The sequence below is a fragment of the Oncorhynchus nerka genome, linkage group LG2, assembly GCF_034236695.1.
Source record: "Oncorhynchus nerka isolate Pitt River linkage group LG2, Oner_Uvic_2.0, whole genome shotgun sequence".
NCBI lineage: Eukaryota > Metazoa > Chordata > Actinopteri > Salmoniformes > Salmonidae > Oncorhynchus > Oncorhynchus nerka.
In genome coordinates, this window is record NC_088397.1 from 67966568 (window position 1) to 67991241 (window position 24674).

Consider the following 24674-nt stretch of genomic DNA (forward strand, 5'->3'; position numbering starts at 1 on the left):
CAATAAGTATTGAGTTGAAAAATATAGAATTGGAATGCTGTGGATACCAATATCCCTGTGAGCCTCCTATGCCCATGTTGCCCATGGTTAAAAACATAAATTGTAGATAAATAATATCACATTGTATTACACCCTCTAAACTTATTCCATGGATCCCTTTTTCAACATTTGTTTAATCTGTTGTTGCTAGTAATATTCATTTGTATTTATTTTTGTAAAAAAAAATATATATCCCTTTTTCCAAATGTTGCTACGTTGCCTTATTCTAAAATTGATTACAATAATTGGTTTCCTCATCAATCTACACACAATACCCCATAATGACAAATGTATTACAAGTACACAAGTATTCAAACCCTTTGCTATGAGACTCGAAATTGAGCTCAGGTCCATCCTGTTTCCATTGATCATCCCATGAGATGTTTCTACAACTTGATTGGAGTACACCTGTGGTAAATTCAATTGATTGGACATGATTTGGAAAGGCACACACCTGTCTATATAAGGTTCCACAGTCTTCCTACAGCTGGCCGCCCAGCCAAACTGAGCAATCGGGTGAGAAGGGCCTTGGTCAGGGAGGTGACCAAGAACCCTGTGGTTATTCTGACAGAGTTCCTCTGTGGGGATGGGAGAACCTTCCAGAAGGACAACCATCTCTGTAACACTCCACCAATCAGGCCTTCATGGTAGAGTGACCAGACGGAAGCCACTCCTCAGTGACAGGCACATGAGTGGCGCAGCGGTCTAAGGCACTGCATCTCAGTGCTAGAGGCATCACTACAGACCCTGTTTAGATTCCAGGCTGTATCACAACTGGGCGTGATTGGGAGTCCCATAGGGTGGCGCACAATTGGCCCAGCGTCATTAGAGTTTGGCCAGGGTAGGCCGTCATTGTAAAAAATAATTTGTTCTTAACTGACTTGCCTAGTTAAGCTGTCTTCAAAGCAATGGGTGGCAACTTAGAATCTCATATAAAATATATTTTTATTTGTTTTACACTTTTTTGGTTACTACATGATTCCAAATGTGTTATTTCATAGTTTTGTTGTATTCAATATTATTCTACAATGTAGAAAATAGTAAAGAAATACAGCAATAACCTTGACTCAGTAGGTGTGTCCAAACTTTTGGCTGGTACTGTATATATTTATTTATTTTGAGATCTGGCTGCAGACCCCCTGCAGTACCGCCGCACCCCACTTCGAGAACCCTTGCCATGGGTCTTACATACAGTACATACCTGACCATAGAATCTGAGCCAGAGAAACTCAACCTTGTTGTGCATGTTCTCTTCCTCCAGATGACCTACCTCGCCGTAGACCCCCAATGATCTATAAGCCACCCACGGTAGAGATGATTGCCTATCTGGACTTCAGTGTGTCTACCACAGGCATGCTCACCGGGGTCAAGGTAAGGTCACCCACAGGAGGCTACTCATTGGTCTCAATACTCTAAAAAAGCCCCAGAAAGTTTGCAAACTTGGTGGCCCATGAGCGGCCTGCCATTGGCAAAGTCAATAGCCAACAGCTAATTTTGCTCCTCTGTTTTACAGTGGGCCAATGGCGGTAGCCATAACCATGACTACCCGTTGATTCTGTTTCTCTTATTGGTTGTTTCTTTGTGATGCGTGCATGTGTGTGTGTTTCTGTCCATCAGATCTCCCATGCGGCAGTCAGTGCTCTGTGTCGCTCCATCAAGCTGCAGTGTGAATTCTACTCCTCACGCCAAATAGCCATCTGCCTAGACCCTTACTGTGGCCTGGGCTTTGTACTGTGGTGTCTCGCAAGGTCACACACACACACACACACACACACACACACACACACACACACAACACACACACAGAGGGTATCTTTATCTCTCTCTCATACAAACATTTTGAACTCATACCTTCTATTGTTTCCTGTGTGTAGTGTGTACTCAGGGCACCAGTCCATCCTAATCCCTCCTCTGGAGTTGGAGAGCTGTCTGCCCCTGTGGCTGAGCACCCTGAGCCAGTACCGGATCAGAGACACCTTCTGCTCCTACTCTGTCATGGAGCTCTGCACCAAGGGGATAGGCACGCAGACAGAGATACTCAAAGTGAGTATAACACACACACATTCTCTCACACATACACACACACACACACACATGTACATGCTAACTCACCGTCTCCCTCTTTTTCCCTCCAGGCGCGGGGGCTGAACCTGTCATGTGTGAGGAGCTGTGTGGTGATAGCAGAGGAGCGTCCTCGTCTGGCCCTCACCATGTCCTTCTCCAAGTTGTTTAAAGACCTGGGCCTCTCACCCCGCGCTGTCAGCACAGCCTTCGGATCCAGGGTCAACCTTGCCATTTGCATGCAGGTACTCAACCAGTTAGAACCGTTACTCTACCAGCTAGAACAAGTTCTGTGAGGAGGTACTAGGCAATAGGGAATTTCATTTTTTATTGAACCTTTATTTAACTACAAAAGTCAGTTAAGAACCCATTCTTATTTACAATGACGACCTACAAGATGGAAGCATAACTAATTTGTTTGTAAATATACTTTTATTAATAGCTAAAGGAAAACAAATGTTTTGACGGCCATGGCCAATGTTCCAATGATTTGTGGTTGATGCATTGACCAGTGTGTCTCCCTGAACTGGAGGTTAGAGCCTTCTGTTTACTGTACATAACATACATGTAAATAGAGGCCTCTGAGGGTTGTCTGCCTAAGTCCAGGTCAGTTAGTACATCAGGACCTTCCTGTGTGTCTCATTAAGGACTGATCCAAGTTTTCAGTCAGGTTGTCTGTGTTTTTCAGGGCACCACTGGACCGGACACCTCCACTGTGTATGTGGACATGAAGTCCCTCCGCCATGACAGGTGAGAACATGTAGACCCTAGTGGTATGTTTTATGTATGAGCAGCTTTGATGCTGAGGAAGACATTTTTTGCAGTATTGAGTTCACCATCACAATGTGCTTTCATTTTCTATCTCAGAGTGAGGCTGGTGGAGAGAGGAGCCCCTCAGAGTCTCCCTCTGATGGAGTCTGGCAAAGTAAGTCTCCCCTGATGGATTCACACACATTAAATGCCCTTTGTGCTCAGATACAAGATGTGTTGTTGTTGGAGTTTGTTGGTCACCATGTATCACTCTCTTTAGATCTTACCTGGAGTCAGGGTGATCATCGTGAACCCAGAGACCAGGGGACCTCTAGGAGATTCCCATCTAGGAGAGGTGAGAGGAGATAGAACGCTAATATTAGAGTGAAAATGGCAACATGTGGGATAGAGAAAAGGATGGGAAATATGCAGGGTATAATTAGGAAAAAGTCCTATCAATCCTAGCCCTATCAATAACCAAGTTCTCCTCACACATAACTCTCCTATTCCATCCCTAATTCTACCTTGTCCCCTCCTCTGCTCTCTGTCAGATCTGGATCAACAGCCCTCACAGTGCCAGTGGCTACTATGCCATCTATGGAGAGGAGAGCCTGCAGGCCGACCACTTCAACACCAAGCTGAGCTTCGGAGATCCCACGACCCTGTGGGCCAGGACTGGCTACCTGGGTTTCGTCAAGAGGACTGAGCTACTGGATGCCGCTGGGGGTCAGTGGCTGGGCCTGGTCAGGGCTATGTAGGCTAACGCTAATGGCTAACATGAAAAGGGATGGCTATGGATGCTAATGTTCTTATTTAGTGTTTTTTTTTTTTTTTGCAATACTAAAACACACACATACAAACGCCAGCTTACAAACATCACCCTGCCCAGACCCACCTGCTCACACCCCCGTCCATCTCCAGCGCACGCATCACTCTCTGCTACATCTTCATTGCCCACACACTTTTAACTTTTAGATAATAAAGTGTTTGACCTTTCCATTGTGTTAACGTTGGAGGATTGGTTGATTTTCCAGTTTTAAAGTATACGTTTTTTAAGCCAGGTCGCAATTGTAAATAAGAACTTGTTCTCAACTTGTCTACCTGGTTAAATAAAGGTGAAATAAAAATAAAATCAGGCACCCTCATGTGCCATGTCTTGAAATAAACAGACAGACAGATTAAAAGTAAATGTACATTGTAATACTTTTGGACTTAATAACATTCCCAGAAGGCATGGATTATTGAGTCATTGTTAGTTTTACACTTCAGACATTTGTATTTATTAGGGATCAAATCAAATGTTATTTGTCACATGCGCCTAAAACAACAGGTAAGACCTTAGTCAAAATGCTTACTTTAAAGCCCTTAACCAACAATTCAGTTTTAAGAAAATACAAAACACATTACATAAAAACCAGTACATCATATAACATCCCTACACCACCACATATCCACAACACAAAATGTTCAATACCACCATACAAAAATATCATAATGCTTGCTTATGCATGTGTCTGGACTGTGAAGAGACCTCTGGTGGCATGTCTTGTGGGGTATGCATGAGTGTCCGAGCTGTGTGCTAGTATTTTAAAAACAGACAGCTAGGTACATTCAGCTTGTCAACACCTCTTACAAAAACAAAAAAACACTTTGAGCCATGAGAGATTGACATACATGCCTTTAATGTTGGCTCTCCATGTACTTTTAAGAGCCAGTCGTGCTGCCCTGTTCTGAGCCAACTGCAATTTTCCCAAGTCTCTTTGTGGCACCTGACCACACGACTGAACAGTAGTCTAGGTGTGACAAAACTAGGGCCTGTAGGACCTGCCTTGTTGATAGTGCTGTTAAGAATTCAGAGCTGCGCTTTATTATGGACAGACTTCTCCCCATCTTAGCTACTGTTGTATCAATATGTTTTGACCATGACAGTTTACAATCCAGGGTAACTCCAAGCAGTTTAGTCACCTCAACTTGCTCAATTTCCACATATTTCATTATGAGACGTAGTTGAGGTTTAGGGAATGATTTGTCCCAAATAAACTTTTCAGCAAACTTAACATGTGTAAGTGTATGAACATAACAAGATTCAACAACTGAGACATAAACTGAACAAGTTCCACAGACATGCGACTAACAGAAATGGAATAATGTGTCCCTGAACAAAGGGGGGGTCAAAATCAAAAGTAATAGTCAGTATCTGGTGTGGCATTAAGTACTGCAGTGCATCTCCTTATCATGGACTGCACCAGATTTGCCAGTTCTTGCTGTGAGATGTTACCCCACTCTTCCACCAAGAAACCTGCAAGTTCCCGGACATTTCTGGGGGGAATGGCCCAAGCCCTCACCCTCCGATCCAACAGGTCCCAGACGTGCTCAATGGGTTTGAGATCTGGGCTCTTCGCTGGCCATGGCAGAACACTGACATTCCTGACTTGCAGGAAATCACGCACAGAAAGAGCAGTATTGCTGGTGGCATTGTCATGCTAGAGTGTCATGTCAGGATGAGCCTGCAGGAAGGGTACCACATGAGGGAGGAGGATGTCTTCCCTGTAACACACAGCGTTGAGATTGCCTGCAATGACAACAAGCTCAGTCCGATGATGCTGTGACACACCGCCCCAGACCATGATGGACCCTCCACCTCCAAATTGATCCCGCTCCAGAGTACAGGACTCGGTGTAACGCTCATTCCTTCGACGATAAACACATTTGGATTTTTACGAATTATCTTTGAAAGACGGTCCTGAAAAAGGGACGTTTCTTTTTTTGCTGAGTTTGTGTTGCCACCCTATGGTCACGCACTACTCCTAAAGCAAATTTAGACACTAACAGCTTACAGACGGTAGGCAATTAAGGTCACAGTTATGAAAACTTAGGACACTAAAGAGGCCTTTCTGTGTAACTTGTTCAGTTTATGTCTCAGTTGTTGAATCTTGTTATGTTCATACAAATATTTGCACATTAAGTTTGCTGAAAATAAACGCAGTTGACAGTGAGAGGACGTTTCTTTTTTTGCTGAGTTTATTAATATCCTTTTCTGACTCAAATAGGATTCCCTCAAGATTGCTCTGATTTTCAAAAGATTTCAAATAGAAATTTTGTGATACGAAACTTTTAAGTTGCATGTATTTAAAAATATCTACATTGGTCAGTCCAAAATTGCTTTTTAATTCTGTCGTGGAAATAAATGTATTTCCTATTACCAAGTTTTCCATGGCGACCAAGTTATCGGTGAATTCTGAAACACTATCCAAGGATTTTTCCATAGGGATGTGTTTTTACGGAGTGATATTGGTTCTTGTAGAATCAGTTTCAGTTTCATATTGTTGTTAATTTCCAAAGCTTTATCCTTTGAAAATAGACACATGAAAAGATTCTGGGGATGAGCATGTGTATCTTCATTATGTACCCATTGTTCCTCCTTTGTGCATTTAACTATATGTCACAAGTAAATGCCTTGGGTAGCGAGATGATACAATTCCAAGCCTGGAAGGTTAAAACTACTGTCAGAGAATGAAAAGGAAAGTTTTACATCTTCAAGTTTTATTTTCCAATATGAAGTCTGTTATGACCGAGCATACTTTTTAAAGGATGTCTTTGGTGGGGTAATTGGTATTACTGAGAATAAATATAAAAGCTTTAGGCGCCATGCCTGTCAAGACTCAGGAGAAGATCCAGAAGCAAACAGTTTCAAAGTAACAAAAGTTGATTACAAAAACAGGGGAGCAGGCAAACTGCAGGTCAAGGACAGGCAGAAGTCAGTAATCCAGGGTGGTGTGACAAGGTACAGAACAGCAGGCAAACTGCAGGTCAAGGACAGGCAGAAGTCAGTAATCCAGGGTGGTGTGACAAGGTACAGAACAGCAGGCAAACTGCAGGTCAAGGACAGGCAGAAGTCAGTAATCCAGGGTGGTGTGACAAGGTACAGAACAGCAGGCAAACTGCAGGTCAAGGACAGGCAGAAGTCAGTAATCCAGGGTGGTGTGACAAGGTACAGAACAGCAGGCAAACTGCAGGTCAAGGACAGGCAGAAGTCAGTAATCCAGGGTGGTGTGACAAGGTACAGAACAGCAGGCAAACTGCAGGTCAAGGACAGGCAGAAGTCAGTAATCCAGGGTGGTGTGACAAGGTACAGAACAGCAGGCAAACTGCAGGTCAAGGACAGGCAGAAGTCAGTAATCCAGGGTGGTGTGACAAGGTACAGAACAGCAGGCAAACTGCAGGTCAAGGGCAGGCAGAAGTCAGTAATCCAGGGTGGTGTGACAAGGTACAGAACAGCAGGCAAACTGCAGGTCAAGGGCAGGCAGAAGTCAGTAATCCAGGGTGGTGTGACAAGGTACAGAACAGCAGGCAAACTGCAGGTCAAGGGCAGGCAGAAGTCAGTAATCCAGGGTGGTGTGACAAGGTACAGAACAGCAGGCAGGCTCAGGGTCAGGGCAGGCAGAATGGTCAAAACCGGGAAAACTAGAGAAAGACAGGAGCATGGGGAAAACGCTGTTAGGCTTGACGAAACAAAAGGAACTGGCAATAGACAGAGAACACGGGTATAAATACACTGGGGATAATGAGGAAGATGGGCGACACATGGAGGGGGGTGGAAACGAGCACAAAGACAGGTGAAACAAGATCAGGGTGTGACACATGCCATTCTGAGGGTAATTCTACCTGTAAGATTTATGGGAAGTTTGTTCCATTTAATAGGTATGCTTTCAAATTGTTAAGTAATGGTATTAAGTTATATTTATATATTTGTTTTTTTGTTGTCACTTAAGCATCCTACGTGTTTATTTTTCATGGTCCACTTAAAGGATTGCTGTAGATAGAGTATTCTTTTTTATTTTTCCTAGTATTCTTCTTATTTTTTGGTTTATATTTAAGTTTAGTTTATATTAATGTTTAGCAATACTGATACCTGTTACGTTTGCGTCCTGTCTAATTCTTTCTGCAAGTGCTTCAATTGCCAGTGCAAACAGGTGGGAGAGAGGACATCCCTGTCTTGTGCCTATTTATAATGCAATTTCTTCAGATAATGTATTATTTGTGAATATTTTGATTTTAGGACATTTATATAATATATGTATTACATTTATTATTACAGCTGTAAAGTTCAAATCTTTCTACGTTTTTAATAGAAAAGGTCTTTCAAGACGGTAGAAAGCCTTTTCGGCATCAACAGACATTGATAAACCTATATCTTGTTTTTTTGCATATTGTATAAAACTGAAACATGTATTTGTAAGTGTCTTTTTAATGAACCTTTTTTGATATGTATCAAGTCTGGTAAGTCTTTTGCCATTCTGTTGCTTATAGGCTTGGTTATTTTATTGTCACAATTGATTAAACTTATGGGTCTGTAATCAGCAGGGGTCTCTCCAGATTTTCCTGGTTTTAATATAACTGAAATAACTGTTTGATACATGGAACTAGGAAGCACTGAATTGATTAACGTGTTGCTATAGATGCTAATAGATAACAATGAAAGGGAGATATAGGGATCCGATCTATCCCACCATTCCCAGTTTTCAATATTGTTTGCCCCTCTTTGTCTGTCTCCCTATCTGTGGTCAGATCGTCATGACGCCCTGTTTGTGGTGGGTTCCCTGGATGAGACTCTAGAGCTGAGGGGGCTGCGCTACCACCCTATCGACATCGAGACATCTGTGTCCCGGGCTCACCGCAGCATTGCAGAGAGGTCAGAACACTGGGGGGTTCCAGGAGACCTTACTATTGTCCATTTGGTTGGACTGTTTTCATAATTGTGTGTGTACGTGCGCATGTATCTTAGTCTGACATTTGATTATAACCCCTTTCTCTCCTCTCACTCTGTGTCCCCCAATACAGTGCGGTATTCACATGGACCAACCTACTGGTGGTGGTGGCTGAACTGAGTGGCTCAGAGCAGGATGCCCTGGACCTGGTGCCCCTGGTCACCAATGTGGTGCTGGAGGAGCACCACCTCATCGTGGGCGTGGTGGTCATCGTGGACCCGGGGGTCATACCCATCAACTCCAGGGGGGAGAAACAACGCATGCACCTCCGGGACTCCTTCCTGGCTGACCAACTGGACCCCATCTATGTGGCCTATAATATGTGAAGGGCCAGGGGGATAGGCTGGTTATTGTATGATGGAAGAGATTCTGGCTGGTGGAAGAAAGTGGTTTGGACCAACCTACTCCACAGACAGACAATGCATATTGTACCACAAGGTGGTACAACTTGACTGTACTTGACTTGACTGTACTGACCCTTGGGGAAATCACAGCTCTTTTTGGGGTGCACGATGTTCAGATCTTAGGTATTTTGCATTCCAGGTCTGTTGGATTTGAAGGGGGCACTCTGTTGTGTTTTGAGACGTACACTGTTTGAAAAAATGAAAAGAAAAAAATATATATATATTCACACCCGGACAGAGTGAGTGTGTCTACACCAAACACAGCTGTTCAACTGGAACTGGATGGGAAGATAACTCTAATCTCGCCACACCCCCTACAACCCTCCTGCCAAATCAAACACCTCAACAGCCCGACTGGCCCTCTATTTGCACAGAGTGTCGGGGAGTATTAAGGTGCTGAAGTCAATCTTAACTCTCCCCACTCCTCCACAATCCAATCATCTGTGGGGTATTGTGAGGGGCCAAGGGATGAGGACTTCCTGTCTCTGGTGACATCATTTTCTGTGGTTGAGTGATGTGTACAAAATGCATCCATTATAACTGTTTCTCCTCCCAAAGCTTTCCAGGTCTTACCCAGTCCTTGTTTTCTTTTTCTTATCTTTGACTTATTCTAAATTGCCATATTTGTACTGTATTCACGCACACATTCACAGAAACTCACACCGGTGCTTGCTTCACCCTGTAGTGGCCTCTTATCCGTGCACTTTGAGGTAGGGGGTTATGAAGGATGTGTGAAGGTATGTTAGAACACTAATGAACATATTAGCTAGACCAATCATCAGCTGTTGATTTAATTTATTCTGTCAGTCATCATGTACTGTACTTACATCACAGGTTTATTGCTTGAAGTTTTACAAAGGAAAATATGAAATGGAACACATTCTCACCTTTCTTGAATTACGTTTACTTCCTGCCTTATAAAACTTTGCCCATACAACTTTTGTTTTTCTCCATTGCTGTTCTTCCAGTTCATAACGGTTTGTGTTATTGGGGTGAGAATCCTGATTGATATCCAAAGGGATGTTTTGAGTAGAAGCTAGAGGCCATTTACTGTACTGTACCCATCAAGACCTCTGTAGTTTCGATATACTGTATAGATATTATTTTTAAAAATGTGTGCATAAATGTGAAAAAAAACTCAACTCATCCCTCTCACGTGATGGTTGTCTGGATAGCTGTGAGCAGATGGTAGCAAAATAATATTGTACATAAGAATTTAACACTAATCTTGCACTTTCTCCAAAAATGTTATATTTTTTCATGATCCAATTACGCACATTCCTCGTGTTCAAGGAGCATATTAATTGTGAGGAATACTTTCAGGAATCAGAGTTCACTAGGGATTAGCAGAAAGGAACTAGCTAATAGGGTCAGGAGTTTCCCCAGGTCAGGTCCCATCCGGCTCGAAGGACCATGAAAACAACGCCACCATGAATAAGGTTGTCAGGGATTTGTACGGTCAGGGATAACTACTGCCCCCAACCAGAGATTGCTTTGATGTTATGAGCTTGGGGAGAATGATTAAACCAATATAAATTACTGTTGTTTTGTGTAAAAGTAAAATAAGCTCTTATTTTTTTAGCATAAAAGGACTGTAATATTTAATGCAATCAAACATTGGCCACTGTCATAGTGGCCAGGTTTGAAAATTGAGTCCTATTCAACTTTAAAATCACTAGAACCTGTTTTTCCCCCTGTAAACTTAAATTGCTTTTGTAAACGTCAATATTTTATTAGCATTTAAAGATGGGCACAGTCCTGTGGATGAAATAGGAGGACAACAGCCACGAGTTTAGCTTTTGTTATGTTCTCCTCCCCACATACAATTTGTAGCACTCTGGGAAAAGCTCTCTCATTTACTCTAATCTTTAGAAGTTTTCACATTTATTACTATATTGTATGCTCCTTTCTGTTGTGCTCCTCAGAAAATGATGTTTTATTCTTGCAGTGGTATAGGAGTCCATGGTGAACTAATAATTTATTGTCTAACATGTAAATAGTATTTTTATTTATATATAACCGTTCAAAAGTTTTTGGTCGCTTAGCAATGTCCTTGTTTTTGAAAGAAAATATCATTTTTTGTCCATTTAAAATAACATAAAATTTATCATCAGAAAACCCTTTTGCAATTATGTTAGCACAGCTGAAAACTGTTGTTCTAATTAAAGAAGCAATCAAACTGTCCTTCTTTAGACTAGTTGAGTATCTGGAGCATCAGCATTTGTGGGTTCGATTACAGGCTCAAAATGGCCTGAATCTCGTCAGTCTATTCTTGTTCTGAGAAATTAAGGCTATTCCATGTGAGAAATTTCCAAGAAACTGAATATCTCATACAACGCTGTGTACTACTCCCTTCACAGAACAGTGCAAACTAGCTCTAACCAGAATAGAAAGAGGAGTGGGAGGCCCTGGGGCACAACTGAGCAAGAGGACAAGTACATTAGAGTGTCTAGTCCGCAACTGGCAGCTTCATTATATAGTACCCGCAAAACACCAGTCTCAACGTCAACAGTGAAGAGGCGACTCCGGGATGCTGGCCTTCTAGGCAGAGTTGCAAAGAAAAAGCCATATCTCAGACTGGCCAATAAAAATAAAATATTAAGATGGGCAAAAGAACACAGACACTGGAAAGAGGAAGATTGGGAAAAAAGTGTTATGGACAGACTAATCTAAGTTTGAGGTGTTCGGATCACAAAGAAGAACATTCGTGAGATGCAGAAAAAATGAAAAGATGCTGGAGGATTGCTTGACACCATCTGTCAAGCATGGTAGAGACAATGTGGTAGTCTGGGGGTGCTTTGTTGGTGGTAAAGTGGGAGATTTGTCCTCTTGTCCTCTTGCTTTATGCCAGCAGCATACCACCCTGCATACCACTGCTGGCTTGCTTCTGAAGCTAAGCAGGGTTGGTCCTGGTCAGTTCTTGGATGGGAGACCAGATGCTGCTGGAAGTGGTGTTGGAGGGCTAATAGGAGGCACTCTTTCCTCTGGTCTAAAAAAAAATATCCCAATGCCCCAGGGCAGTGATTGGGTGCCCTGTGTAGGGTGCAGTCTTTCGGATGGGACGTTAAACGGGTGTCCTGACTCTGAGGTCATTAAAGATCCCATGGCACTTATTGTAAGAGTAGGGGTGTTAGCCCTGGTGTCTTGGCTAAATTCCCAATCTGGCCCTCAAACCATCAGTCACCTAATAATCCTCAGTATACAATTGGCTCATTAATCCCCCTCCTCTCCCCTGTAACTATTCCCCAGGTTGTTGCTGCAAATGAGAATGTGTTCTGTCAATTTACCTGGTAAAATAACAAATAAAAAATGTAAAGGGGATCTTGAAGAAGGAAGGTTATCACTCCATTTTGCAACGCCATGCCATACCCTGTGAACGGCGCTTAATTGGAGCCAATTTCCTCCTACAACAGGACAATGACCCAAAGCACAGCTCCAAACTATGCAAGAACTATTTAGGGAAGAAGCAGTCAGGTGGTATTTTGTCAATAATCTCTTCAGATTACCTCAAAAATATTGACAACTAGAATGCCAAAGGTCTGCTAGGCTGTAATTGCTGCAAATGGAGGATTCTTTGACAAAAGAAAAGTTTGAAGGACACAATTATTATTTCATTTAAAAATCTATATTTATCATCTTGACTATATTTCCAATTCATTTTGCAACTCATTTCATGTATGTTTTCATGGAAAACAAGGACATTTCTAAGTGACCCCAAACTTTTGAACGGTAGTGTATATATCTTAAATATGTGAGAAGTGTGAATGGGGTTTGTCTATATTTAACATTCAGTCATGTTTAACAACACTGCTTAAAAGCTTGAAAAGAAGATGCATTTTATTTTGTATGAATGTATGAATGTGAAGATTGAACTAATTGCAGTACTGCACTGTACCAGAGATGTGTGAGTTAAACAATTGTCCCCCTTGTGCTGTTCAATTACAATGTTTAGAGAGATGAGATGGTTGCCATATGATTTGAACCTATCCATGCAGAAAAACAAAACCAGTGACAAGTTATAGTGCCATATCCTGCCTTTAAATGTACGTTAAAAGTTCAACGTTGAATGTCTGCATGACTCGGAGACCAAGCAACATTAGGCATCAGATTCAAGCGAAGTTAGGTATCAGATTTTTGGGAGACATTTGAAAGAACAATAGTTGGCTACTCTGACAACAGGGAAGGAAGGACTAGGTGGTCCCCCGGTGCAGTCTGTGAATACTCCCCATGTTTTGGATGTTTTTCCCAGGACTTGCTTGTCATTACTGCTAAGACTGCAAACATTAAGAAGAGTAAAAGGGGAGTTACTCAGTGCTGCAATCCATCTATGACAGGGAGGTCAATAAGGGCTTCCTCTTCTCTCTGCTCCTGCCCTCTCCAAAATAGTTTAACACTATGCAATCAATGGCCGTGCAGTTTAACCCCAATTCTTACACAGGCTGGGGGAAATGTATTTTGTAATAAATATACAAAGAACAAGGTCTTAAGTTTGACTAGTGATATTGTACATATAGCACTACACACATCTCTTTAAATCAATATTTTGTGTATGCACTCCTGGTATGCTGTGTATATACATTATTTGGTTAATAATAGTTTTTTTTAAAAGTCAATTAAAAACAGGTATGTGATGGGGATGATCCAATCGTGATTTTGTTGTGGTCTGGGGTAATTTAGCTCATGATATATTTTAGAAATAAAGACTTGCTGATATTGTATTAGATTACCCTTTCCCCATTATTTTCACTCATTTAGATTTGGCAGCAAATAATGATTTCTAGTGAATGTTTGGTTCATTGTTCAAGGACATTACTCATGGTTATGGGTGGGTGACCAGATTTGTTAAAGGTTCTGTCTAACATTTTGTTGATAATTTCAACTATTGAAATAATATTATACCCATTGGGTTTTGAAGAATACAACTAAGAAATACCTCAAATAGCTTAGTACTACTCTTACCTTATCATAACCAGTGTTTGACTTTGACTGAAATAGGTACCTGCACTCATTTTTGTATTTGGGTGCTGGAATTGCATTATTTTTCAGCAGATTTTCTATTAGAAGTTCCGGAACTCATATATATATATACAGAAGTATGTGGACGCCCCTTCAAATTAATGGATTCGGCTACTTCAGCCACACTCGTTGCTGACAAATGTATGCCATGCACAATGCCATGCAATCTCCATAGACAAACATTGCCAGTAGAGTGGCCTTCACTGAAGAGCACAGTGACCTTCAACATGGCACCGTCATAGGAATATAAGGCCACCTTTCCAACAAGTCATCCGCCAATCAAATCTGGGTTTGGCGGATGACAGGAGAACGCTACCTGCTACCAAGCATAGTGCCAACTGTAAAGTTTGGTGGAGGAGGAATCTGGGGCTGTTTTTCATAGTTATTTTTGCCCATGCTGCAAATGGCTATATCAGTCCACTAATAATAAATGCCCAGTGCCCTCAATTATCTTTCAAGATTTTTCAGGGTGTGCTGGAGCACCCCTACATCCGTTTGGCTCCTAGAGTAAACGGTAAACTGTTTCTGTTGCAAAACGTTTTGCAATAGAATCCGACTAATGAATACACCCCTGGCTAGGTAGCCCTTGGGGGAATCTCAATTGCATACTCCTTGTGTCCTCTCTCCTTGCCTCCTCCTCAAAATCCATTGGATGAGAAAGCCAGAGGTCCCGCCCCTTTGACCTTCTCTTCCAATGGGTTTTGAGAATGAGATGAGCACGGACATGAGGAGTATGCAATTCAGATTCTCCCCTTGTTTCATTACACGTTAATCATTTTAAATTTCATACACAAAACACTAGTCATACAGGAGGTATACTAGTCTAGTCACTAGTCATACAGGAGGTATACAAACAAACAAACATATGCTAGGGGGTACAAATAATTACAGGTTATGGAAAGGCCTTAAAAGACAGACCTATTTGACTGTTTTTACAGCTTTCTTATTAAAAAAATATAGAATGATCTTAATTTACTGCTCAAACACCTTATAGAAAACAAGTGTATTTTATTAGTGAATTTACAGTTATGAATATACAATTTTTCCATTAAAAGTTTTTCGTTAACCTTATTATAGTTAAGGACACCGGGCAGCACATTCCCCATAATAAACAAGTAATAAAATATTATCAATTTTAAATCTACAAATATCAAGTTATCATTTCTTTGCATGTAGACAATGTCAAAATAAATGCAAAACTGTTTCTGGACGCTCATCACAAAAAGTACAGTTAGTGTTAATGTCTTTTTTTGAGTTTCTTCAGGTAACGATTCGTAGGGTAATATTTATGGATTTGACCTTTCGCTACACTTTTTGAAAATACATTTTTTAACAAGATCAGCTTTAAAACCATAGCTTTCTGATGAATTTATCTCATGAGATACAGTTGTTTGCATCATCTCGTATTGCTTCTTTAATTGTTTTTGCGTTAAAATAATCTTTAGTTCATATTCAATGGGCTATATTGTAAACAGAGGATTAACGTCAGTACATTACATCACGTATATATTTTACTTTCCATGCTCTGGCACGACTGTTTCCACCAATCACAGCACCCAAAGGAAACAATAACGTCATGTGTATCCTGGGGCCTCCTTCCTTTCAAAAAAATAGAACGATTAAAAAATAATGGTGTCGCACCGCCCTTTTATTTAGCAATTAGCCAGCAACTCCCCCCCGGTGATTTTATACTAGCTTTTGAGATAATCGACGCCATTGCTGAGGCCCACGAAGGATTTGAAAGGTAATGCAGCTTCTCAATGACTTGACCGCCTGCATATATATTAGCTATGTACTCAGCTTTAAATTGAGCAATGGTTTGCTTTGTTGCAAATAATTTAATGGCGGCTCCCTTTCCGTCTCCTCGTCGTTGTCGAAGGGAAGGTGGCGGTATTGCTGACGTCTATTGACGCGGGTACTTGCGTGCCAGTGACTCGGTATTACACAAATTCGCTCATTGTCCAAAAGCAAATACAGTGCGAGTCAGCTAGCAACAAGGCATATGAGACCTGGAGAAATGTTAAGAATATAAATTTGGTTTATTCACCAACGGCAATGTTTAGCAAGCCAACTAACGTTACGCAGTTTGCTGACTGACACGTTACCCGGCCTAATTTGACAAATTGGCTAACTAGCAAACGTTAATGTTAGCTAGCGAACGTATTCAAATTAGAGGATACTGTCTAACTTGTCCTTAGCCAACGCTGCAGTTAGCTAGTTCCGGTAACGCTACCTAGTTAACAATGTTTAGCTACTTATCTAACATTGCAACATTGTCTTTAGGTTTAGTGCTGTCAGCAACTTGGCTAGCTAGTTAGTAACGTTACTGAATTTCAAATCAAAGTGTATGTCACATGCGCCGAATACAACCGGTGTAACCCTTACAATGAAACGCTTACTTACTAGCCCCTAACCAACAACGCAGTTAATTTTTTTTTAAACGAATACGGAAAAAAAGTAGCAAGTAATTCAACAGCAGCAGTAAAATAATAATAGCGAGACTATATACAGGGGTGTACCGGTTAGTGATGCACCGATATGACATTTTTGACCAATAGAGAAACTATATTAATATTTTTGACTTTTAAGCATTCTAGTACAGTTAAATAGTTAACACACACGGACGCAGCGGTCTAAGGCACTGCATCTCAGTGCAAGATGCGCCACTACAGTCCATGATTCGAATCCAGGCTGTATCACATTTGTCAGTGATTGGGAGTCCCATTGGGCTGTGCACAATTGGCCCAGCGTCATCCGGGTTTGGCCGTCATTGTAAATAAGAATTTGTTCTTAACCGACTTGCCTCCTTAAATAAAGGTTACACACACACACACACTAACCAAAAATGTATTTTGTTGGCATTTACGTATGTCCCCATTACCAGTAAAACATAATCCAACCTCATTTCACTTACTTGCTGTGCTGTTTCATTGTTAATTTTTTCAGTCGTTTCATTCTCAACTCGAATTTCTATGAATGCCGTTTGGGTCTTTGTGTGTCAAAAAACATACATGTCAAATAACACTATTTGATGTGTCAAATAAGCTTGTTGACCAATCAGGACCAGAATATGACTGCACGTCACATAATTTAACGTGTTAATGATTTTTTTTAAACGTAGTTATTACTAGAGGTCGACCGATTAATCGGAATGGCCGATTAATTAGGGCCGATTTCAAGTTTTCATAACAATCGGAAATCTGTATTTCTGGACACCGATTTGGCCGATTTTAATTATTTTTTAAAAAGTAACTTTTTTTTTACACCTTTATTTAACTAGGCAAGTCTTTTAAGAACACATTCTTATTTTCAATGACAGCCTCGGAACGGTGGGTTAACTGCCTTGTTCAGGGGCAGAAAACAGATGTGTACCTTGTCAGCTCAGGGGTTCAATCTTGCAACCTTACAGTTAACTAGTCCAACGCTTTAACCACATGCCTCATTGCACTCCACGAGGAGCCTGCCTGCTACGCGACTGCAGCAAGAAGCCAGGGTAAGTTGCTAGCTAGCATTAAACTTATCTTATAAAAAACAGTCAATCATAATCACTAGTTAAACTAGTAATATCATCAACCATGTGTAGTTATCTAGGGTGTCCTGCGTTGCATATACAAGTGGGGCAAAAAAGTATGTAGTCAGCCACCAATTGTGCAAGTTCTCCCACTTAAAAAGATGAGAGGCCTGTAATTTTCATCATAGGTTCACTTCAATTATGACAGAAGAAAAAAATCCAGAAAATCACATTGTAGGATTTTTAATGAATTTATTTGCAAATTATGGTGGAAAATAAGTATTTGGTCAATAACAAAAGTTTCTCAATACTTTGTTATATACCCTTTGTTGGCAATGACAGAGGTCAAACGTTTTCTGTAAGTCTTCACAAGGTTTTCACACACTCTTGCTGGTATTTTGTCCCATTCCTCCATGCAGATCTTCTCTAGAGCAGTGATGTTTTGGGGCTGTTGCTGGGCAACACGGACTTTCAACTCCCTCCAAAGATTTTCTATGGAGTTGAGATCTGGAGACTGGCTAGGCCACTCCAGGACCTTGAAATGCTTCTTACGAAGCCACTCCTTCGTTGCCCGGGCAGTGTGTTTGGGATCATTGTCATGCTGAAAGACCCAGCCACGTTTCATCTTCAAACTACACAAGAACTCACTACTATAATGGTTCAGATGACAAAAATTGCTAAACTCATGTTTACATCTCAATAAAATAAAACACAGTCTGCATGTTCCTCAAAAACCAATTACTGATGGAAAAAGCTCCTGGTGGTATCTGATTTTAAGTGCCAAGGCATCATACTTGATTCCAACCTTTCTTTTAAAAAGCAAATAAAAAAGGAACTCAAATAACCAAATTCAACCTAGCTAATTTCCCAAAACATATGAAATTGTTTTGACTATTGCGGTAACAACACTATAATTAGAATCTATGATACTCCCCCACTTAACATACTAGTTTACAAGTTTGGCCCAAGCTTGCTTTTCAACATTCATACCCATTCAGTCTTCTGCCAACAGGCTCCCATACTACTCAACCAGCAATCAACTTTAATGACCTGACATTGTTCCACATAAAGGAAAACATACTATAATGTTAGACTACATGAACTTTCCTGCTCAAATTAACTGGTGTTACTTAAACAATCAAACCAAGAATCAATAACCATCAGAATCCATTCTCACAATGTTTTACAATTTAATATTTCAGATCTCCCTCTCTCTCTTACAGCCAAATAAAACCCGATCAACATCTCGCAATCAAAATTGTACTGTCAGAAGTACAGAAAAAAAAAAAGATTGTTTTGACCGTTGTTCAGGTACAATTAGAGTAAGATTATTGTATATTCAAACTAATAACGCAAATTTACGTTATTCTACAACAATCTACCTGCCTCCAGCAACTTACCCTGACAATTAGTAGCCAACATAGCAACTAACTCTTTCATACTTTCAGCTCAACTTATCCTATTCCTTTTTTCCCATTGGGCAAAAATATATAACCCCTCTCATTTCAACATTTTTCCTTACCTCTATGTAAGATTTAAAACCCAACTTTATAACTTCCTCTTCTCTTTGCTCTTCACACTTATGAAATGTATCCTATTTCTTTAAAAATAAACACACGCAGTGCCAAAATTATAACATGCGTCAGTCAATCTATAAGAATGAAAATCATTTCGGTAATCACTTTCTATCGCCATCATCTCTCTGCTATTATTCAGAATTTCTTTAATTTAGGTAACTGTCTTCTCTATTGATACAGTAATTTAAATACGACTCAATTCTCAATACATTATTCCAGCAGATAATTTAGTGAACAGACATCGTCTTGCATCAGAATTTGCTTCGTTATTATTTTAAGTTGAATTAGTCTATCAATTTAACCTAAACAATCTATTGTAAACGTTCAATTTATCCCTTCTATCAATTTGAACCAAACAAGCTATTAAAACGTTCAGTTTATATCTTATACAAACATTAGCGACCATAACTTTCCAGGCAAAACATACAAATCGATTATTTACAATCAAAAACTCAGAATTCAGTTAGAGCATTGACTGGGAACGGAACCCCGGCCTCCTGCGTGGCAGGCGAGAATTCTACCATTGAACCACCATTGCTATTCGAAAAGCTAAGATTCTCCGCAAATAAACCCACTTTACAAGTACAATCAAGACACGTCACTATCGGCAATTCCCAGAAAAATAACAGCCAAAATTTAATAGTACAAACGTTACTCCAGCTATGATTCTCAAATTCCAAATGAATAAATTAGCAATCAAAGAATAAAGTCGACAGTTAATGACTAGGAAACAGATATTGCACCTTTTAATAAAAGTAGATTGTTTACTTATGCAACGTATTTCAATTACTTTACTACATCACATTAATCACGCAATGATAATTAGTTTGATGGAAAACCTTAGGCTTTGTACGACATAAATTACATCGAGATCCCCTCTTAATTCTCTAACTTTATTCAGTTTATTCAATAAATCCCGCAACTTCTCTCATACTGGGAAGAAAAAATATAACATGTTCAGACCTTGAGGGCAGTTTAATTTCAAATGTTTCACCCAGACGGAGATAATCCAATATCTGTTTTATAGTTACATCGTTAGGGTAAGATGGACACACTCTAATCAGTTTCTAGAGCTCAATTTCCCAGATTTTGTACGAATGGGTGGTTTAAATTGTATCTAATTATTCTCGTCATTACTTTATCAAATCTCTAGTAATTGATTATACACACATACAATTTATCATAATTTCAAATAATTCACAGAATCCATATAAAACTTAAGACATCTTAGGTACTCACACAGAACTTTAAGGATCACCCACACAGGATTGGTCAGATGTTCACACGTCCACACAGAACATAAAAAGGTTCCCCACACAGAGTCAACCTACCCCGCTCACACAGAACGGTCCAACAACTATTACCTAGTGAACGGTCCGACAACTATTACCTAGTGATTCCATAACAAAATACTCACACAGAGTAACCCAGGGCATACCTGGCTAGCACATTTAAAATTGGAATTGGAATTCACCACCTCTGAGGGTCACTTAAGACAATCACACAGACGCACAGAATGAGGTCCTTCTTCCAATAGGGCTTCACGAAGTGCCGTGTTTCATCTAGAATACAGTCCCCTGGCCCTCACCCCACAGACCGCACCAATCCCCACTGTGATCAATTCAGTGTCAGGACGGCTCTTGGTCACTCGCAACCGAACAGTGGCAGAGTATCTTTTGAGTCCACAAACCCTCAGATTACTCTCCCCTGACTCTGCCCTGCTTACGCCGCCAAGGTGCCTTCCTTACAAAGGAATTCACGCTCAGAGTATACGTAACAGGCATATAAAAAAAAATATTTAAAATATATTTTAAAAAAAAAATTTGACTTCAAATCTGTGTGTGGTTCGCTAACCTTTTTCTTAAAAAAAAAAAGCTCAGTTCGAGATGTGGTATCCACTCGGCTCGCTTCCTCTCAGATCAAAGGTTGGTCCATCTGCTTCGTTCCCGAAGTGTGGTTTCCCTAAGATCCCAAGTTTGGGGGATCCCTCGTTCACGATTTATTTACCTAGATTGTCAGGAACGGTCACAGAGTGAAGATTCACATCCCCTCCTCGTCGCCAAATATCGTGGAATGTCCTGTATTTACCAAATCATGAGAGCAAACCACACACAAGTCAGAGTTATCATAAAGTCCATCTTTAATTATATGAGCTCCATCACAACCCTGTGACTCTCAGATCAATTCAGTGTCTATAAATGAATTCTCTGAGAGTCCTTACACATTGCAACTGAGATCCTTTATAGCAAAGACACATAGCCAGACAGCATTGGCTATAAATTATCGTTCAGCTTTGTCTCCTAAACTATGTTCTTATCTCGCTCTCAGGACCATAAAACAAAACCTATCAACGGGCATATATCAAATACACCCCTCCTTGACAAGATCACAGAGACACAGTGACTGGCACACAGACATTGTGGAGCCAAGAGATAATTGGTTTAAAAGATATGTTTACATATGAAGACAATCTTGACCCCTCCCCTCTCTGCGGCCCAAGTAACTGACCCCATGTCAGAGAACAGATAACTGCAACCGGCCAACAGTATTATCCAAAAATAGACATTCTGATGAGAAGTAACTCACAATCATATCATGAAAATAAAACATCTTATCTATGTTACCCAACTAATTCTGATTATTCCCCAACACCGGTGAAAAACTTCCCCACAGCATGATGCTGCCACCACCATGCTTCACCGTAGAGATGGTGCCAGGTTTCCTCCAGACGTGACACTTGGCATTCAGGCCAGAGTTCAATCTTCATTTCATCACACCAGAGAATGTTGTTTTTCATGGTCTGAGAGTCTTTAGGTGCCTTTTGGCAAACTTCAAGTGGGCTGTTATGTGCCTTTTACTGAGGAGTGGCTTCCGTCTGGCCACTCTAAAAATAAAGGCTTCATTTGGTGGAGTGCTTCAGAGATGATTGTCCTTCTGGAAATGTCTCCCATCTCCACACAGGAACTCTGGAGCTCTGTCAGAATGACCATCGGGTTCTTGGTCACCTCCCCGACCAAGGCCCTTCTCCTCTTTTTGCTCAGTTTTGCTGGTCTGCACGTTCTAGGGAGAGTCTTGGTGGTTCCAAACTTCTTCCGTTTAAGAATGATGGTCTCCACTGTGTCCTTGGGGACCTTCAATGCTGCAGACATTTTTTGGTAGTCTTCCCCAGATCGGTGCCTCAACACAATCCTGTCTCGGAGCTCTATGGACAATTCCTTCAACCTCATTGCTCTGATATGCACTGACAACTGTGGGACCTTATATAGACAGATGTGTGTAATAAATTTGCAAACATTTCTAAAAACCTGTTTTCGCTTTGACATTATGGGGTATTGTTTGTAGATTGAGGAATTTTTATTTTATCCATTTTAGAATAAGGCTATACATTTACATTTAAGTCATTTAGCAGACGCTCTTATCCAGCTATAATGTAGAAAAAGTCAAGGGACCTGAATACTTTCCGAATGCACTGTATACTGAACAAAAATATAAAGTAAATATAAAGTAGTGTTGGTCCCATGTTTCATGATCTTGTTAAATTAAAAAAATGAATGAGATGAAAAAAAAGATCCCAGAAATGTTCCATAAGCACAAAAAGCTTATTTCTTTCAAATTCTGTGTACACATTTGTTTACATCCCTGTTAGTGAGCATTTCTCCTTTGCCAAGATAATCAATCTACCTGACAGGTGTGGCATATCAAGAAACTGATTAAACAGCATGATCACTACACAGGTGCACCTTGTGCTGGGGATAATAAAAGGCCACTTTAAAATGTGCAGTTTTGTCACACCACAGTTGAGGGAGCGTGCAATTGGCATGCTGATTCTAGGAATGTCCACCAGAGCTGTTGCCATGGCATTGAATGTTACTTTCTTTACCATAAGCCACCCTCCCAGGCCCACTCATGGCTGCTCCCCTGCCCAGTGACATGAAATCCATAGATTAGGGACCAATTCATTGATTTAAATTGACAAATTTCCTTATATGAACTTTAACTCGGGAAAATAGTTAAATGTTGCATTTATATTTTTGTTCAATATACAGTGCTTCGTCCTTAAAGTTGCAGCGTACTGCGGCGGAGCTTGCATGGGGCTGCAGAATTCTCAGGCACGTTATTTAAGTGTGAACCACTGGTACCATCAATGCTAGTTTGACCACCAGAGGTCATCTTTGAGAAGCATTTGATAGCCTTCGATAGTGGCTGTACTAGAGAATTTAACATTTTTTTGTAAGAACATAGTATATGGGACTGATTAAGAAATTTTGCTCAATTGATTTGATTAATATAATGGTGTTTCTATTCCAAGAAAAACTAAAAACCCTCTGGGTTTCCGTTAGGATGGAACGGAAAATATGGAGCTGTACAATGTGACGGTTGGGAGTACAGTACTGGGCTATTTAGCTAAAGAGTCTCCTTGTCGTGAAGGATACCAGGGGTTCAATTCTCCGACTGGGAGGAAGGAGTAGGCTCTCCTTGTAAATAAGAATTTGTTCTAAACTGACTTAGTTAAATTAACCTTTTTGGGATAGGGGGCAGCATTTTCACTTTTGGATGAATAGCGTGCCCAGAGTGAACTGCCTCCTACTCTGTCCCAGATGCTAATATATGCATATTATTATTTGTATTGGATAGAAAACACTGAAGTTTCTAAAACTGTTTGAATGATGTCTGAGTATAACAGATCTCATATGGCAGGCGAAAACCTACACATTGAGATATGGATAAAGTTGCACTTCCTATGGCTTCCACTAGATGTCAACAGTCTTTAGATTCTTGAATGAGGATTCTACTATAAAGGAGGGGCACGAGACCTCTTTGAGTCTGTGGTCTGGCAGAGTGCCTTGGTCTCATGACGCGCGCTCCCGACAGAGTTACCTCTCATTCCAGTGCTTTTCTGAAGACAAAGGAATTCTCCGGTTGGAACATTATTGATGTTGTATGTTAAAAACATCCTAAAGATTGATTCCAACCATCGTTTGGCTTATTTCTACGACCTGTAATGGAACTTTTTGAGTTTGTCTGGACGAAATGCTTGCGCCTCATGAAGATGGATTACTGGGCTGAACACGCTAACAAGTGGCTATTTGGACATACACAATGGACTTTATGGAACAAATCAGTCATTTATTGTCGAACTGGGATTCCTGGGAGTGCCTTCTCATGAGGATCATCAAAGGTAAGTGAATATTTATGGTGTTGTTTCTAACTTCTGTTGATTCCAAAATGGCGAATATTTCTGCTGATTTGGGTTCTGAGCGCCGTTCTCAGATTATGCTTTTTCCGTAAAGTTGGTTTGCAATCTAACACAGCGGTTGCATTAAGGAGAAGTCTTTAATTCTGTGAATAACAGTTGTATCTTTTATCAATGTTTATTGTGCAAAATCACTGGATGTTTTGGAATCAAAACATTACTGCACGTAAGGCGCCAATGTAAACAGAGTTTTGGATATAAATATGCACATTATCGAATAAAATACATGTATTGTGTAACATGATGTCCTATGAGTGTCATCAAAGGTTAGTGATTAATTTGATCTATATTTCT

General features: G+C 40.5%; 1 protein-coding gene and 1 pseudogene across 6 annotated transcripts in view; both read left to right on the forward strand.

Moving 5' to 3' along the window:
* Positions 1 to 13738, forward strand: part of LOC115140259 (disco-interacting protein 2 homolog B-A-like) — a 79983-nt pseudogene extending 66245 nt beyond the window's left edge.
* A 1868-nt stretch (positions 13739 to 15606) lies between these two features.
* LOC115140279 (cyclic AMP-dependent transcription factor ATF-1-like) overlaps positions 15607 to 24674 on the forward strand; it is a 34460-nt gene continuing 25392 nt past the window's right edge. For 2 of the 6 annotated variants that reach the window (XM_065001786.1, XM_065001788.1), the window contains exon 1: positions 15647 to 15782. The gene's annotated coding sequence lies outside the window, so the exon portion shown is untranslated. Of the gene's footprint in view, positions 15783 to 17497; positions 17532 to 18085; positions 24306 to 24674 lie in introns of those variants that run through there. The other 4 variants (XM_065001790.1, XM_065001795.1, XM_029678600.2 and 1 more) reach the window with 4 other exon arrangements.